The sequence below is a fragment of the Condylostylus longicornis genome, unplaced genomic scaffold, assembly GCF_029603195.1.
Source record: "Condylostylus longicornis isolate FDR11 unplaced genomic scaffold, ASM2960319v2 ptg000027l, whole genome shotgun sequence".
Taxonomy (NCBI): Eukaryota; Metazoa; Arthropoda; class Insecta; order Diptera; family Dolichopodidae; genus Condylostylus; species Condylostylus longicornis.
The window spans coordinates 7182561-7202863 of record NW_026577996.1 but is presented as its reverse complement, the minus strand read 5'-3'; the positions used below and the strand labels follow the sequence as shown (position 1 = coordinate 7202863).

Sequence of the window (20303 nt, the reverse complement as noted above, 5' to 3'; positions counted from 1 at the left end):
CTCACAATAATTAAGTTAAAATGTGAGAACTTGAATTTTTTTTTGCAGAAAGTAGATTACATTCGGATTAGGTGAAATAGAGGATTGATTTAAAAATTTAAAGAGGTAATTATCCAACAAACCCCATGCAGTTCGCCACACAAGACCCCCTATCCGAACCAGCCAACCTCCCTGGCGAAGCTTAAAAGCCGCGCAAAAGACACCCCGGAAAGGTCCCCCATGCCATCGTAAAAATAAGGCCTTAAGACACGCCTTCTGTTTCACATCAGAAGCGGACAGGCACAGAGCGCATGCTCTACATCCTCCACCTCCGTCACATCCCGACATCCACGACATACATCCGTCATAACAACCCCAAGCCTCCTGGTCATTTTAACCAAAAGGCAATTTTAACCAAAAGACTAACCAACGCGTCTACCATGCCAGCATCTCCGCCAACCCCAGCCCTCGCAAGACGATCTGCCATCTCATTACCTCATATACCGCTGTGACCGGTAACCCAGCACACAGTCACCCTGCACATAGCACAAAGTGCCCTAAGTGCCCCCCTGCATCTACCCACCAAAGCCGTCCCAACCGAATAGGACGCGAGGACCCCCATCGCCGCCCTACTATCCACAAAAATTGCCAGCTCGCATCCCCTCCGATTGTGGCAGCCGATTCCTCCACCCTGAGCACCGCCAAAATCTCTGCCTGGAAGGCCCTACACCCATCAGGCAGCCTAATCGATAGCTCTATCCCCAACTCCTCGGAGAAGACCCCCCGCCCCCGTACCATCCATGGTCCTAGACCCATCCGTAGATAGGTAACCCATCATGCGTGCATAACCCCCCACACTCCAATCCTCCCTTTGTGGAACCACAACCCCATAATCAATTCTCCAGTCGGTATATGGCAGCACAAAATCAGGCCTAATGTTCATAGGCCGCATTCCATATTTTCCCAGAATTCTACTGTGTGTGTATTCCCTGTTTTTAAATATGCCCATCGCCTGTAACCTAAAGGCACTCCTCGCACCCGCCGCTTTCACCTGCTCACCCACCGGATCCAGGTCGAGAATAACCTCCAAACCCAAAGTGGGTGTAGCACGCAATGCACCTGTCACCCGAACAAACGCCATACGCTGCGCCCTCTCCAACTTCCTCCTTTACCGCTGGCCACCAGATCAATGCCCCATACGTCAGAATAGGCCTAACCACACACTCATACAACCAGTACACCAGACGAGGACTCCCTCCCCAACGTCAACCAGTCGCCCCCTTCCAGGCAAACAACGCATTCCTTACTATCCATAATCACGCCCAGGTATCACACACAACCCGCCAAACCCAGTTCAACTCCCGCCATCCTAGGCAGGGCAAACCCGGGCATCTTCCTTTTCCTCGTGAACGACACCAGCTCCGTTTTTACGGGGTTCACAGAAAGACCACATCCCCGCGCCCAACCATCCAGTCTATCAAGACCCCCCTTCATTATTGCACTCAGGTCTTCCGGGTATTTATCCGAGAGTAGGATTGCCATAGGCATAGTAACTCTACATCCAACATCCCCCAGTAGCCTAAGATAACCCTCCATAACCATGACCCATAGATATGGCGACAGGCCCTCTCCCCCTGAGAAGTGCCTCTCAGCGACAGCATCGTCACCTTACTTGAGCCCCACTCGGCCACCACCACCCAAGTAGTAAGCATTTGCCCTATCCATCTGATTATGTCTCTTCTACTCCTACATTTTCGAGAACCCCTACGATAGCCTCAACCTTCACATTATTGAAGGCACCCTCAATATCCAAGAAAGCAGCCAATATCCTTGTACTGCAGAGACACCCCCCCTGAGTGACCACCGCGTGCAGCGCCGTCTCCACAGATCTCCCTCTTCTGTAGGCATGCTAGTCATTTGACAGACCCGACTCCTTTTCCTCATTCCTTATATATTTTTCCACTAACCTCTCCATGGTCTTCAGCACAAAACACGACAAGCTGATTGGCCGGAAATCCCTCGCGCTGACATGACAATTCCTACCAGGCTTCGGCACAAAAACCGTCCGTACTCTCTTCATTCTCTAGGGACATACCCCATATACAGGCGGCTACGAAAAATTACCACCAACCAATCAATGATCACTCTCGGTGCCCTCCGCAGCATAATAGGCCACACCCCATCCGTTCCCGGAGACTTGTAAGGGCCAAAAGACTTAATAGCCATTCTCAAGGTTAAAACTACAAAAGATGAACAGGGTGGAGAACGGGGTCTGCGTTCTATGGCTAGAGGAGGACGAAGCGATGGAGTACTTATCGTGTGAATGCGAGGTGGTGGCCCATTTGCGTCTGCGGGGAATTTGTGACCCCGATTGAAATCTTGCGGCTTGGTGTGGCTGCTATACTGCAGATTTTCAAGGGCCTAGGTATAGGACTAATGTAGAATGGGATGAGAATCATAAAAGGTCCTATTGGGCGACGTGGGCAGGGTATAAGGGCCCCGGTCCCGGACGGAGGAAAAAAAAATCATACAAAATACCCTAATGGATTATCCGCTCTTAAAATAAGAATAAATTATATAATTTCAATAAAATAAATTAATTCTCAAGAAATTTAATAAATTTCTACATTTTTTAGACATATGTATGTTATATAAAAAAAAGGGCATGTGTTTTATTATAGAGCATCCACAGCTCTCCATCTATAATTTATTGATTCAAACTTCTGAATACTGAGAAATTATCCTGCGTTATTATCCTCCTGAATAATAACGCCTCTTTTAATACATAGTTTCTATTTTGGATTCATTTTCAATAGAATTTTCATTAGAGCTTCATTAAAGAAAATGATGAACATAGAGTTTTCCTCGATATGAGTCCAGTTTTCTCGTATCTCTACAACAACTGCTATTATCTGTTAGTTTTCTCAACACTTCTTCTTTTAAATGTCTGTTCAGATTATGCAAAACCTGCTTATTACAACAAAACCTACAGCGTGTTAACTGCCCATTCCTCTCATCACGATTTGCTTCAAACAATTTTTGTCATACCTCTCCTTAAGTCGTACCCCTTAACTTGTTGCAGTAGAGTATCTAATTTAAGGAGCCTTCAAACTAGAACAATTGCTTCCGGTTTTAATAAGAAATTAATTTCTCATGAGACTGCAAACTTTCTTTATCATTAAAATACTCGTTCCATAGTATGATCTCATTCATAATTTAATAAAATATTTTACATGTTTTTCGATAATAATTTTCTCTTAACCACAATATATTCCAAATTTCTAATTATTGAACAAAAAAACTACTGTTCTTCTTAATATAATCCCGGTTCACATATAAATATTTAGTTTTAATTTTAATTGCACCAAAATAGTTTAGCTAACCCATTAATATTTTCTTGTTAAATTTAAAAAAAAAACTTATAAACCATAAAACTTTTGAAGGATAAAACATATTCTTATAATCTTCTTTCACAAAACCAGAAACAGTAAAACAAAAAAAAATAATAATTACCTTGACTTCTAATTTTCATCTTGAGTACTTTCTTGTGTATGCATCCACAGAAAATAGCCGGATCTTCTTGTTGAAAGAAAATTCTAACAAAAAAAAGAAAATAGAGCAAACAAAAATAGAAAATAATTAAAATTCTAATTGAAAATTTCGATGTTATTAAGTGATAAGGATGATGAGGATTAAAGAATTTTTTGTTTTTCTCTGTTGGTATTTTGCAACACAAAAATATTTCTAGAATATGATGAGGATGTAAGTAAAGTATAAAAAGAAGTGCAATAAATGTGAATGAGAAAAAAAACACATATGAGAAAATCTTAATTGATTCTGACTTTGATATAGTCAACTACAATATATGGGTGTCCTCTTTGAAAAGGACTCTTGTTCTTATATTGCTTTTCATCTGTTCTTTTAACACTATGTGTGATGTGTGTTATCTCATAACTATTATTTTAGTATCCTGTATTTATAATATTTTGAATCTTTTGTGTTTCTTGTGTTTTTTTTTCACACTTTCTTTATTTTACATTCATAGTTTTTTTTTATTATAGAATTTTCATTAATAGTTTTTCAGGTTGTTGTTGCTGCAGTACTCGAATATAAATGCAAATGAGAAGCTTGGGAAATCATCAGGTTTTTTTTTTGTGTGAAAATTTTCAAAAGAATAAAAAACAATAAATGATTCTTTTCTTTTTTTGCTTTTTTCTCATTTTACTTTGAAGATTACTTTTTATAATACAATAAAGGATAAATATGACAGACAGACAGAGAGAATCGGAACCAGTGTACATGTAAATACATACAAATATATTGAATATTTCCTAGCTATTTAAAAATCGTATTTATATTTTACTCGTACAGCAAATACATATTGAATTGCAGAGTGGAACAATGTGAAGTTTTACAAACAACTAGAACTTTTATTAACAAAATGGCAAGGCGGTACAGTTTCAAGCAAAAATCATTGGTGAACACTAGAAGGAATTGAGAGAACGAATTTTAACCTTACCTAACAGTGTCAACTATCATGAATTCCTATAGCGATGGGTCAAAGATATATCTGGCCACGGATGCTCGTGTTTTTTTGCCAAGAAGCAAATTCTTCGAACCTATTATGACGTTTCCGAATATGTTTCAAGTTGAAGTGCACATCATTTAAAGAGGATTTCGTTGATAGGAAATAATAATCATCCTGCAATATTGGACCCAAGTCTCCAAGAGACTCCATGAAATTGAAGCCTTTATTTTCAATATACTCTTGGGCCGTGTGAGCTGTATTCAGAAGCTGAATGAATTGGGTAGAGACACGATTTGGTCACTCTGTGTTGAGTGCGAAGCCATAACGTGTAATCGAAAAGTTTATTGAGAACTAAGGAAAGAATCAGAGAGAAAATTATAGGGCGACTGGAGAACCTTCTAGGCCTGCAACAGAACAAGGATCTTTAAGAAACTATAGGGTTGAGTAAAAATCAAGTGAGAATTCTTACCAAGGTCTCGTGGTGTATCACAGATTCAAGGGATACCTCAGTATAAGCTGGACGTAGAGAGCGAAGGCACTTTGACATTTTGCCGAAGGAGAAAGAAGACCTCAGTACACTTTCTTGGAAATTGTAATGCTTCCGTTCATAGTATAAATGCTTGGGAATAGTGTACGGATTCTTGTTCGAAGCAGATTTACTAGGGATCTATACACTTCAAATCCTCAAAATGTACCTGAGCTCTTCAGGAGCGAGGATCTCGAACGATTTCTGCAGTGAAACGCACACGATTTCCATGAACACTAATTAATGTGTCAAAACGGAATGCAAAGAATTTGTGCAACAGCAAAAGTCTATAGTTATGCGAAAAATAGGAAAAGAAGAAAATACTTGCTACAAAATCATCTATAAATTTTATACCACCCTGTGTTTCAATATACTCATTTATTATTACTAGTTCTATATACATAAATATATAGTCAAATTATACACCTAATAAGAGTCTAGATGCAATTTCATTGTCCTTTAGTTTTCTTTTTTGTTTTCAATTATGTATTAAGAACTAGAAATATAGACAATATAGTAAATATGTTGGTAGGTAATATTCATAAAGGATTATTATCCTAATGGTATTCGCTTCTATTCAATTAGGCGTCAAAAGGACGATGATTTTAAGTTAATTTTTCTGTTTTCGTTTTTGTCTTAGAAAATTTTACACTTACATCCTTTCATTTGAAAAAAAAAAATTTTATGATTTTAATTAGAAGCTTTTAAGATTCCTTTTCGAAAATCTTTTGTATTTTAAAGGAATTCAATTTTTTTCTGTTTTATAGTTCTAATGAAAATTTTTATTGTCCTGTAATGTAAAATAACTACTCATATGAGAATTTTAATGTTTTCCGTTAGCTTTTGTTTGGTGTTTTTAATTTTAATTTTCGTAGTTTCTTAATTAATAGACTAAGAAATTTGACAAAAGGTTTATTATCTTTGAATACAATAACCTTTTTTTGTGGCACTTGTTTTATTTTTAAGAAAAACGTATTATTAATAATTAAAATAATTGAATTTTGCATTCACTTGGTTGCTATTGTCATAAAAAATTATTGATATGGAATCCATTTTAAAACGCCCGATTTACAATATACATCTTTGTCCAATTACCCAAAACTAAAGAAACGTTGCACATTTTTTTTCAATTTACAGGATAAATTTGGCACCTTTACAGAACAAAGCTGGCTAAATGCGTCTTGAGATTTCTGACATTTAATTTCTAAATAAATTTATTTAAAATTCTGAAAACAGAAAAATATTTAATAATTTGCATATTTGATAAATTAAATAAAGATACTACAAAAGAAAAACACTGTCAACTCAAAAGATTTCCGCATTAAAACGTAAAAATTCTACAATTAAATAACAACGTTAATCCATAAAAATTTGTTCTTGAACTTTTTTACATTTTCAACAATGCAATTTTCACTCTTAAGTAATTTCACTATAGTAGACAGAAAATATTTCAAGATTTTTCATTTACAAGTTAGAAATAATAAAATTTTTAAGAATTTTAACGAAAAAAAAATTGGATAAAACCACAAAGGATTTAAAATTTGCATAAAAATGTCAAAAATAGAATTATGGACATGTCATAAAATTTATTTTACATTTTATTTATATTTAAAATCACAAAGCGCGATCTGATCGCCATCTGGAAACAGTAACTTACTATAAAAATGCGTTTTGAATTTTTGACAAATTTTTTCTCTTTTACAAAATGAATGAATCGTTACGGAATTCTTGTTGTTTTTTTTCTCAAATATTTAAGTACAAAAAATTCCGCTTTTATATTAAAATCGCTGCGGACGCGTCATCGTCTCTAAAGTAAAATAAATATTTTATTAAGCGAATATTTTAAAATAAATTTTTTTTCCGTAGTTTATTTAAATTACATAAAATGTCTGATTATTAAATAAAAAAAAAAAAACAAAAATAAAATAATATTATAAAATTAAACGAAGATTAAGGTAAATAAGGTTGTGTCAAACTAATGGTTTGTTAATTAGCAATTTTCCCTTCAGCAACTGTTGTTAAAAACAATACGAGTATTCATTTAAGTTATTTAAATTACTTTCATTCATATACGAAAATATTTCAAAAATTACATACATTTAGGATAGGATAAAAGAAAATTTAAAGAACTGCTAACATAAGTGTGAATTCAAGGGTTAATTACTTGAGTCAAGGTAAAAAATTATATTTTTTGATGGCGTGAAATATTTATAAAAATGGATAGTTTTTGATGGATTGATAAAAATTTTGGGAGAATCTTTCTCGTACAAAAACGATTTATATATAAAATTTCAGCTGTCAATATCAAAGGACGTAAAACTTTTGAAAGCGGGTGCACGGACTGACTGGAACATAGCGAAAAAGTAAAATTTATTTTTTAAGAAAAAGAGAGAGAAATAATTTTTTTTTGCATTTATTTCCTATTGGGAATTTTTGTTTATTTTATAGTGTTTTTCCACCCTATATAATTTTGAATTCCCATTCTGCGGAGCTTCTTCAGCATATAACACATTCTTTGTTTACCGTTATAAAAATATAACATTTTTACCGTTAATAAAAATTATAATAATAAAATTTAAAACAAAAAAATTGTTTTAAATGCCTTTGTGACAGTTATTTAAACAGTTTTAACAGCTTTTTCTAAATTAATGTTTTACTCATTTTATTCATTTTTTTTATAACATTAACCAACACACACACATACACACACAAATAAAAAGAGAACATTATAATAAAGAAGAGATTTTCTATGAAAATTCTCCAATACAAAATCAAATTAAATGGCGTACCTCTTTCTTCTTTTGCATGCCAATTTTATTTCTAAAAAGAAAAAATAAATAAATAAATATGGTCATTCATCAAAGCTGTCCAGTTAACAATAAATCCTGTCCTTTTTTTCCTGTTATCTACAAAATATAAGGTTAGAATTTACTACTATACCACTGGAACTATGTATAGCAATTTTATATATGAAAATTTTTGACTTTATATACCGTTATTTCTAAATATTATCATATATAGACTTGCAAAATATACCAACGGCATTTAAAGTTACTTGTAATATTCGTCGCAGGTTCTAAAAATAATATTGAAATCTATAATACGTGACCATTGTATATTAACTTGACATATTTAAAATATCATGTTTATTTTTTTTTTTATTTCCATTTTTTCTAGTTTAGTGTTGTTTTTTTTTTTTTGTAATTTATTGGGTCCCTGATGGCCTTGTTTAAAGAAAGGATATATTTGTATATTTTGATTGTATATATAGATAGAATAGAAATATTTGAAGATTAATGAACAAAATAATGATGAGTCAACTTAAATTTTTTGATTTTGATTACAAGCTTTAAAGAAATCACAATTTCGAAAACAAAGAAAAATGAAGGAATTTGTATGACAAAGCCAAGTATTAGGCAATTTAAAAACCCTTCTTGAATTTGTACACTGAGAACTGATTTAACACATATTCTGAGAAAAAATTCGTACGTGAAAATTAAATTTTACACGATAGGAAGTTGTTGTGAATAAATAATCCAAAATTTTTTTATAATATTTACTGTATTGTAGATTGTAGATTGTTGAAGCAAGTTATTGGCCTCGCTATATCTCACTGAAACTATCAAGTAAATATCCGGAGTTGGACGTGACCCCCTATCACTAAGAAGGGCCTGTCCAAACCATCTGCAACTTTTGATAGCCAGAGCAGGACACAGAATATGTACGACCGCCTGCTCGAATCCTTGGAGTGCCCCCGTAACCATAATATTTACTAAAGCTTTCAATATTCTAACCTTAAATTTTTTCTCAACCATAATTTTAAAACTTCCTGTATTCTTAATATACTCACAATACTACAATATCGAATACCAAAACACACAAAAAAAAAACATAACCACTTATTGAAATTTTTATTTTGTTCCCTCCAACATACTTACATGTACAAATAAATCAACAAACAAAAATAACATTTTGGAACTGCTTAAAAAACCATTAAAAATGGAATATAAATTAAAATTAAAAGTTTTGAAAAGGGATCATCATTTTAATTCTCAAAAAAAAAAAGGGAAAAAAAAATGAGTAAATAAATCGAATTTATTATTTAATATAGCCTCAGGAATAAAAGTGTATCAACTCAAAAAAATTCGACTTTGAGAAAGTTACGGCAAACTTTAAAAAAAATATTTACGGAAAAACTATAAAAAAAATATTTTTAAAAACCTTATAAAAACACAAATAACACAAAAGAATCGGGTTTGTTTAAATAAGTAAAAGTTAGGCGTACGTATATATTTTGTTATATGCAAATGTTAACCTTTAACCGACAAGGTGGTAGTAAATTTTTCTTTTGTATTTATTTTCTATATTTCTCTCTCTCACACTTTCATATTCTCCAGACGTAACTTCATACTAGTTTTATGCTCTCTTAGTCAGTGTTAATTTTGTTAGCGATCGTAAAACACTTATGTAGAAATTGGGAGAGAGTTGTACTAAATAACTCGATGAATTTATTAAAAATTTTACCTTGTACTTCAAAGGTTAATCCAACAGCATGTTTTTCCATTCTAATTCTTTTAAAATCACATATTTCGAATTAGCACTGTTTTGTCTCAGAGAACCGATTTAGACTTTTATACATCATTAACAATTACAAGAATATGTATATATGTACATTTATAAATTATTTAACATTCTGAAAACTCAATTTATATATAAAATGAATTTTTGCATTAATTGTTAATGAAAAATCAACAAAAACACAAAAACATGAGAAATAAAAAAACAAAAATATGTCAATTCCTTGTTCCCATATTAAGTAAAATTGAGAAACATTTATCAAACCTTTAATTAAGAAAATATCTTGCATTTTTATTTTATTCCCACCATAGAACGTCAAACAATAAAATTAAATTTGAAAATTCATATTAAAAAAAATATAAAATTAAAAAATATCATTTTTTAAAATATAAATAAAGAATTTAATAAAAAAAATAATAACAAAAACAATAACAAATAAATAAGAAAATTACAAAATTTCATTATTCAATTTAAAAAAAAAATTATGAACCTAACCTCAACTTCTTTGTTTTAAAAATGTTATTTGACGTTTTTCTCTTCTTTTATTTTGTTATTCTTTGAAAACTTTGCTTTTGTCCAGTCTAAATAATGCAGTACTTTTTTCTTTTTTATTTTAATATTGCAAAAACTCTATGGTTATTGTTAACCATAGACTTATAAAAGCAACAGAAAAACTTACATAATTAAAATTAAAATAATAAGCAAAAATATATTCTTAATGCATAATATCACACCTACATACACACCTACACACATCGACATACACATGTGAATATTTAACAATATTTTTTTTTAAGTTTTCATAAAATATTTGATTTTCTTGCAGTTCGGTTCTTCTGTCCAATAATGGTTATTATTCATTTTATTGTTTTCACATTTCGTTCATTTTTCGTTCATTCATTTTGTTCATTCATTTTTCTTCTTTTTCTTGAAAAGTGCTAATTAGCTTGATATTCCGATTAATCATTTTATTTGGATGACATTTCAAAAGAAATGGGATAGAAATCGAAAAAATAAGAACAGAAAAATGACAAGAAAATTGCATTTTATACAGAAAGAAAGCAGAAGAAAAAGAAGCAGGACAACAATGTAATAACAGCAAAAAAACGGAAAACAAATAAAATATTTATAATGTTTTATTGTAGTTGAAAACTAAAGAAAAAAAATTTTCATTTTTTTAGTAAATAATTATTTTAAAACAAAACAATTTCCACACATCAAGTGTTCAAAATTTCAAGTAACTTCGCGTATAATATGGCAATAAGATTACATACACATGTACATACTTAAATATTATTAAATATTCAAAATATTAAAATGTGAAAGTGCTGAGGTACAAAGTCAACATTAAGTTTATTCTGAGTAAAATGCAAGAATAACAATGTTTTTTTGTTAATAACAAAGGATGGTAAATGATTCTTATAACTTATTTATTTGTAAGTATATATGAATGCGAAATGTAAATATTATAAAGGATGTAAGTGAGGGTGAGTGTATATTGAATGGATTTCATATTGAAATTATTTGAAAAAAGGATATTTCAAATATGAATAGTAATGTGGTAATGTAATAAATTATTTCTTGAATTCACTTACCTTATGCAATGTTAACAGAAAATATAGAAATTCCAGTTAATATTCATTCCAAGTTTTATGAGATAAAATCAACGAAATCTGCCGAAATATACGGATAGAAAATTAACTTGATTTATTCAGCAATGTAATTCAAGTGCTACATCAACTGCTACATGAGCCAATTTCGTGTTAAATCCGTCTTTAATTCCTAATGGTAGAAATGTTTGATATATCTGACCACAGTGTATTTCGAAAACCAAACCTTTGACGAAATTATGAAATTTATTCTAATGGCCATTCAGTAATGGAATCATCTAACATTTTTCCGCTCATAATAATCCTTCTTCTATATAATGAATATCAACTTCACAATTGTTAAGAAAATTTTTAAAATTTTTTGTCCGACTAACTCGTACACGTCCACTCGTATGTACAATAAAACAAGCTTAGCTTATACACGTTGTTAAAAAAATCATATTCTAAACGCCACTTTAGTTCCACTATCAAATTTTCCATAAAGGTTATTTAATATTTTAGTAATTTACTTAAGAATTTTCTCATGTTTTAATTATGAAAAATAGAAGAATATTGTTACTTGTCCATCTATTTGGTCATTCATTCATTATAGAAAAATTTCATTACATTTTTTTTTTATCCTTTTTCCTCCTTTTCCTTTTAATTTTTTTCCAAACTCTCTTTTACGAGTATTCTTTTCTTCTTTTCAGTCAAAATTTTTTAATGAAAAAATGGAAAAATAATTACACATGGAAATGAAACGCGAACATATTCATATCATCATGACTGACTTATATCATCAATATCATCATCATTATTATTATCATAATGATGGCAACGATGATGACGATAATGATGATCATCATCATTATAATCATCTCTATACATTGTCCAACATTTTTACTAATAAATCATTTCGTGGTCGTGATTATCATGGTTTATTTTCATTATTATCATACTTTTATAACGTCTGTAAATTCTCTTCACTTGTTATACCAAATTTCGAAGGACATTCAAAGACAAATAAAATAAAAAAAACAAATACAAAATCAAATAGAAATTAAAAGAAATTATATTACAAGAATGTAAAGCATGTATACGCGGGTCTATACTTTATATGTCATTATTAAAATATATGCAATAATAAATACAGGGTGTTAATTATGAAATAAAGAAGTCATTAGCATAAACCAAAGAGCCTTGGTTAACACTAAGTTTATGACTTGTGAAATAATTATGACCTGAGCAAATGGATGTTAAAATTGCACCACAAAGTGTTGACTTTCTCTCTATTTAAAAATCTCTTTCAAATTTATGAAGAGAAAAATCAATAATTTCATTGAAAGGAGAAAGACAGGCGAGGCATAAAACGTACCATAAGAGCACCAATACATACTTATAGTTCATTTCGAACATTTTTTCTATTCAAAATTTTACGCTTTAAATTTTTTGCATTACAAGTAGTAGACTATTAGATCTAACAAGAGACATTTAAAAATTTGGCTCCTATTGAGCGATAAAGAAAACTCCACAAGAATGAACCTTACACTACAGCGAGAGCTTTTGACACCCTGTAATTTGAGTATAATATTCTGCTTATCAGGAATGGATAAATATTAATTCAACCCACTATTATTATTATAATTTATTTTTGTTTTTTTCAGTTTTTGTTTTAAGATTCGAAAGTCAGTAGGGGGTACAAAATTATTTATAAAGCGCTGTAAGTGTTCCTTGTTATTTTATATAGAGCAGTGTGGAGTCATTTATAGTGTTTCTACTAAATTTTTCTATATGATTTTTCTTTTTTTTTTTGTTTTACTTTAACATGAGAGAAAATTTTATTAAAAAAATTTTTATTTGGTTTTTTTTTCTTTTTTTGTCATTGTTGCTGGTTCTTTTCCGCTTTGAATTCCTTTGTGCGCGATTTTTTTTTTGTGTTATTGTTATTGTATGTGATATATTTGTTTCCACTGTTTTAAGCATGCGATTTTAAAAATGTCGTCTCATCTGCAATTAGCGAAATTACTAAAAAAAAAAATCATTTTTTTTGTTATGTTATGATGTAATATTTTATATATGCGCTGATGAATTGTTCGTTTGAATGGATGTTTCCATTTTCCCGATTTTAAATAGAAATTATTCGTTTCCGAAGCGTAAATAATGAAACAAATTCCGCATTTCGATTCGTTATTCAAGGGAAATTTAGAATTTTATATAATTTTGAAATAAATAACGTTGCATGGAACCTCATTTTGAAACGGTTGCAGTATGAATACAATTTTGGTGAATAAACCTGGCTCATTGGTTTTGTTCGGTATGATTGAATTGTATGATAGTTTAATGTATTAACGTTAACAGATTTAGATTAATAGCAAGTAAAACAAAAAAAAAAACAATGGTTGATGCCGAGCCCTACGTTACATATAAATTAATACCCTAAACGTCATTCCTTTCGAACGTGTTGCATATACATTCATACATGTTGCAAATCATACCGATTTTCAAAGCATTGAAATGTGTTGGTTTTGAGTCGAATTAACCATAAAACTTTCGATGTAGCCACAAAATCATTTCATCCTCAATTTTATTTAATAATAGAACCAATCGATATTGTATGAAATCCTTTATTAAATTCCTAATAACTCCTGGCTTCGCAGTAGCATTATTGAACTCATCTCTATTTATTTCCAGTTAACAGAAAAATATCTCGGTAAAATCGTGACAAGAAATTTTTATTTTAGAGGTATAAGAATAATTTTTAGGGAAATAAAAATTATTCTTATACCTCTAAAATAGTCCACTGATCGGGAAATTTACTCTTTACTATTTATAATAAGTAATTTTTTCTCTAGTTTGTGTTCATGTAGTTACCATATTGTGTTGGGTCGCGGTTCTTTCTATACTCAATCAACAATATATTTTTTTCATGTATATTAAGCGGAACTATATTAAATTTAATATTTATATTATAATGAATGTCTAAACTATATACAGTATAAAATTTGAATTATTGTAAAATAAATGACTGGAAGTATATAAGGTGAAATATACAGAATGAATGGTGATGGTAAAGTTGCCCATATTGCAATATAAAAGAGCGTTTGCTGTACAGATGTGGTGAGTGTTAGTAATGTGTTTGAATGGTGAGCATTTTCTAACTAAATGAAATTCTTTAAATATTTTTTGTTTTTCTTTGAGTTTTTTGTTAAATTTTCTTTTGAAATTTTCCACTTTTGTGACATGGAAATACACAAATCGTTTTAGGAAAGAAAAATATTTTTTTTCATTTTTTAATTTTTTCATTTTTAATATGGATATTAAATAAAAACAAAGCTCTTGCAATGGATTTAGAAAAAGTTGAAAATTATAAAAAAAAGAGAAAAGCAACAACAAAGTAAAAAGTTGAAAATAAGAATAGAGAAATGAAAAAATCAAAAGAGAGAAAAAAAAAGGAAGAACAACAACAATGAAAGAAGTGCAATGGAATTTCTCTTTGTTACTTTTAATATTTTTGCTTTTGTTGTTGCTTTACGATAAACAGCTTTATTTTGACCGTAAAAATGTCAAATAAAATTTTCCGCATTAAAATAGAAAATTTTATCCACAGTTGAGAATATTGTGGAATGTTTTAAAGTTTTTTACTTCTTTTTTTATTTAATTTTTATGATTTTTGATTGTTTTATTAGTTGTTAACCAAGTAATCTTATATGATTTTCATGATATGAATGTGAGCAATAAGGATACGTGTAAGTTATCAAATTAGTTCAGTTCCCGTTTATAATGCATGTTCAAATGGTACAACGTTTTTGTTGTAGAATTTAGACTGAGAATGCATTAATAATTGAATACATACTGACTGATTGAGCCATGTCATTGGATATTATCGTAAAATAATATTGTTGAATTTGTATATTATTGATTGAGTTAGAGCATTGTTCAGGGTTAATAAATGAAAACACTACTAATTTCTACCATAACTTGTTCAGCATATTCTTAAATGAATTCTATTTTGTTCTATTTACTTTTAGAATCCTTACTCTTAGTACTACTCTTAGTATTACTCTATTATTCTTAGTACTGCTCCCAGCACTACTCTGTTACTCTTAGTACGCCATCTTCGTATCAAAATAATTCACCAATCATTTATACGTATTCATGAATTCTCTCCCACCGTTGATGGTAATAGCTGTTGATTGCCACATTTCGGCATTCCCGTATTCCTGCATAATCGTTTAATTCTCAAAGTTCTGTTACCTTAAACCTGACCAGGTTAACTTTATTTAATTCAACAACTTTTGCGATTAATTTTTGTTTTTTTGCTCTTAAGCAAATTTTTATTGTATAATTTTTTGACTCGAGGTGTTTGTGCAGATTATTAAATGACAAAATATAAAAAAAAAAAAATTAAAAAATAAAACAAGAACAATATCAAATTATATATTGGAGGTCATTAAGCTTATAGTATAATAAACTGAAATAGCTTTTAGCTTAAAGGACTATGAACTTAAAGGATTTGTAAATTATAGCTCTCTTCTTTTTTTTTTTTTAAATATACAATTTTTATCAAAATTATTGCATGTTCATAGCATGTTCCTTGTTTTTTTTTTGCAATACTACTTATTCTAGATCCTAGAAATCAGACATGATTGAAATAATTTAATGTTTTTTTTTTGTTTGCTCTTTCTCTTTTTTTTCTGTGTGTATGTATTAAAAAATGATATGAAATTAGATTAGAAAGGGCTAGTATTAAAAATAATAATTATTATAATTCCTTTTTTTCATATTTAAAAATATGTGAAGGTTTTAGGTCTTATCTAGCGTCATGTCTGACACTGAGTAATAATAATTGGCATGAAAGCAAATGAATGAAATTTTTGTTTTCTGTTTTTTTTTTTTTTGAGTGTGTTTTGTCTTTGAATTTTTAAACGCGACATATCCTGACACTTTTTGTATTTTGTATGTGAGAGTATGTGAAATCATTATTAATAACTCTTTGATAAGAATTGTAGTGTAGAATTGTAAAAAAAAATAAATAAACAACAAGAAAAATGAGAGAAGAACAAGAGAAAAAGAGTAAATAACATGGGAAGTTAATTAAAATTTAAAATAATGAATTTGCATGATATTTTCACATTTAACTTATTGGTCTCAGTTTTTTTTTTTTTGAGTTGTCAAAGTAACTTAAAAGTCTTATACTCTAATCATATGGGTTTAAATATAATAACGGAATGCAAATGTATATTGGGAATAATTAAAAATATAATATTAATTTTTAATTTTTGATGTTAATAAGGTAATTTATACGATTCCTCAGGGGAAGTTTTAAATTTCACACCCACTTTTACATGAAGTAATACCTGAGATTTATACTGTTTAATTTGTGGCAGTACTGTTACTTTACACTTAGTTTCACTCCCTTTTTCTCATACAAATCTTATTCTGAGTATGAATACTCAAATTGTGACAGAAAAAAGAGACAAAAATATTATAATTTTTTCTCATATATAGTAGAAGCAAATTATACTTTCTTTATTTTAGTATTTTTGAGCTATTCACTCTCAATATAAGTCAGACGGAGCAAAGAAAAGAATATAAAATTTGTGTACCTATGGTACGAGTATTCATGCGGTAGACGAATTGTCGACCGACTATTTGTAACTGTTGGCAATTGATTTTTTCCATGACCTATCATAGAGTTTGTACTCTTATCTCTTACGTCATTTTTTCAGTTTTAACTGTGAAGGTGACCATCTTACCGCAGTTATCCAGATAATTGTAGTGATACATTTTCTCGCAAGATGCCGCTACCTGCATGTTTTAAAATCAATTTTAGACAATTTAATTTACGAAATCATTTTAAACTTTGACATTTCACGATTAATAAAACTGAGGAATAGCAACGTATTAAATATAAAAAATTAAAGAAATAAAAAGAATTTTTTTTAACTCAATGCAATTGAGGTGATATTTTTTCTTTTAGGAATGAAAAAACAAAGATTAAAAAAATATGATAAAATTCCAATTTTTTTTCTACTTTATAATTAACTTAATTTTTGCTTTAAGTTGATTTTTATTTGAAATGGTGCAATAATAAATTTTAAATGTATAAAACTTAATAATTAAGGGTATTGAGCTCTGGTTTATTAGATTTTTTGATTTTATGTAATGAATGTAGGGTTATGCATTTCATTTGATATTTTTTGTTAATCTGTGATTATTAACACTTTACTACAAATAGAATTTGAAATTCATTATTTTTATTCGGAATGTACAATTATTGTCACTGTTTTTTTTTTCTTTTTCTGTAATTTAAGAAGGTATTATTAAATTACGTACACAAATATTATTGTTTGATTTAATAAGACGAATGAAATTTTAAATTAATGAAATTATACAAACATGAATTGTATATGAATAACGATTAAAAGTAATTATTAGGGAATTTGTGTGTTTTCGAGTGCGCGATATTAAATTTTAATAGGTACAATATAATATATAAGTATTTAATTTTTTAAAAAAACAATGAAAAGGGCTAAATAACAATTAAAAGAGCTAAATAAGTTCTTATTTCATTAATTGTATAATTGGAATCAAGTTAAATTAAAAAAAAAATAACAAGTTTACTCAACAATGCAAATATATTTTTAGGTTATATTCGGGGAGGGCGAAATGGCAGCCCAGCGTAAGCGTCAAAATTAATTTTTTTTTAATTTTTGATTTCAATGTAAATTTTAATCTGATTGACGTTACTCTCACATTTATTTAACACTATATATATAATTAAAAATAGTGTTTGTTTCTTTGTTAAAATTAATTAATTTCATTTTCCTCCATATTAGCAATAAATTCTGTATTAAGCAAAAAAAAAAAACCAAAATGGCGAATGAAATAAAAAAGATTATGACTAATATTTTTTAATTTAATTATTGTATAGACTCATCAAAAAAGAATTTCGAATGCATTAAATTTTTAAAAATTATATTAAAAATAAAAATATTTACCTTCTTTATTCTGTAATTATTTTTATGGAAATCTAAGGATTTGCAAGAAAATTTTAGAAATGAGTCATTGTGAATGGTGTAAGAATAAAGAAATATTTTTGTATTACAAAATAAAATAAAATATACAAAAAGCAAGTTTTAAGACTAGCCAAAAATTATAAATTTATAATGATATCTGAAAAAATAAGAAAATTATCGGCATAATGATATAAAATATATGAAAATTATCGGCGTATGAAAATGCTCACATAACACCCGAACAAAGTTAGTCTATGAAGAGATGAAGGGCATTATAGATCAGGAAACTATAAGAGGGTGAAGCTTGCTTTGGTATGGCGGGCGGACCTGTGCAAAAACGAGGACCCTATGGCCGAAGAGAAGCGGTGCAAGGATGACAGAGTTGCTGGCTCTGAGCTAGCGGGATCTCAGTATTGCGGTAGGCATTTTGATCAGATACCCTTTATTGTGAATGGTGGCTAAGAGGTATTTCCTCATCGGATATCTGCCGGGGATGCAAAAATAGTGGCGTGGTGGAGAATGCGCATCACAAACTGTAGCAGCTGGCAGTTTTTGAACCATTTATATTCGGTGGCTAAGTCACGTTCAAAAAGAACCCTGAGGAGTATTTTTCTGTCTATGGAGTCAGTAGCCTTATCTTTTATAAATTATTTATAAATTCATGCTATTCACAAAAGAAATAGTTCATTTTGTCTAAACATATTTACTAAAGTGTTTTGCTTTAATGTAATGCTTATATTTAACGTTTTTAATGGTGCCCTCTATTGTCGAATCATTCAATAAATTGACATCTCTTTGATATTTCAAGGAAATTCAGGAAATTATGTATAATTATTAAAATATATTTTTCATATAATTTTTAAATCTCCGCAAATTATGACAATAGTTTTCAAATTCTTACAAGAAATTTCTAGCACTTTCTACTAAATATTCATTGTATATTGTACAACTACAAAATAAATATTGTCTACATAGTAAAATAACAATGTAAACGTTATACCAAATGAAAAATTTTCATTTAATGTCACGTTTTAAAATTGAAATTAGATGACATTTTAAGAATGTTATGACAAATACTGTATTTTCGTTGTTATTCTATATTAATTTGCAAAGTATATAGGAAATAAGAAAATTATTGTATAACAAATATGTCAAAAGACGGCATATGAAATTTATCTTAGTCATAAAATACACCAAGGTAAGTAAATAAAATAAATATATTCGAGTAAAATTGTAAAAAATTAAAATTGTAAAAAATTATAAAAATTATAAAAATAAAAATATAAAAAATGTCTTTGATTTTAATAGCTTTTCATCCAAATAAATACGTACACACAATTCCTGCTTTTGAAATAATAAAATGTACGAAGAAAATTTTTCATGTGCGCATTTGAAATTCTTCGATTATTCTATACGCAATATTACAGGGTGCGAAGCAATGCGAAGCAAATCGTCATTCAAATGGTAATCTAGAATCTGAGCAGTTAAAAATAATATTCCAGAACTAAACTTCGGGAATAGCTGTTAGGAACAATTTCACAAATTCATGGTCAATTTCAAGAATTACACTGTAGTACTCGATTTAAGCCAATCAGTAACACTTTAAAAAATATAGATTCTTTCTCTATATCTTCTGATCCCCTCGCAAGCTAATCTCTTTAGATATTCTAATTATAAACCCAAATTTACTAAGAAACTCTAGCCCATAACTATTGCCATGGCCCTAAAAAATATCTTAATCATTTAATCATCCTGTACACATCATAGTTTATAATAATTTAAAAAAAATATAAAATATGCGAATTGCATAATATAGTTTTTAAACACAACACTTTTCAAGTAGAGAATTTGCATGGAAATTATTGGGTTCCTGCATTTTGTTTTTTATAGGTGACAACCAAATAGTTCTATTCAATATTCTGTGTAGTAATATCCATATGAGTCATTTTAACATTATATTAAGATGTTTTTGGGTCAGCGTTTATTAGGTGTAATGCAAATTAATTAATTAGTTTATATTTTTATTTGTGATTATTGTTCGTGTTTTTACATGTTGTCATGTCTTTGATTTTTTATGTGTTTTG

The 20303-nt window shown here is 29.4% G+C and overlaps 1 long non-coding RNA gene across 1 annotated transcript in view; it reads right to left on the bottom strand.

The window, feature by feature from the left end:
• The window catches only part of LOC129607463 (uncharacterized), a 57931-nt gene that overhangs the window by 35148 nt on the left and 2480 nt on the right, over positions 1–20303 (bottom strand). Inside the window, exon 2 of the long non-coding RNA XR_008696815.1 lies at positions 3493–3575. This is a non-coding gene — a long non-coding RNA (uncharacterized LOC129607463). The remainder of the gene's footprint in view (positions 1–3492; positions 3576–20303) is intronic.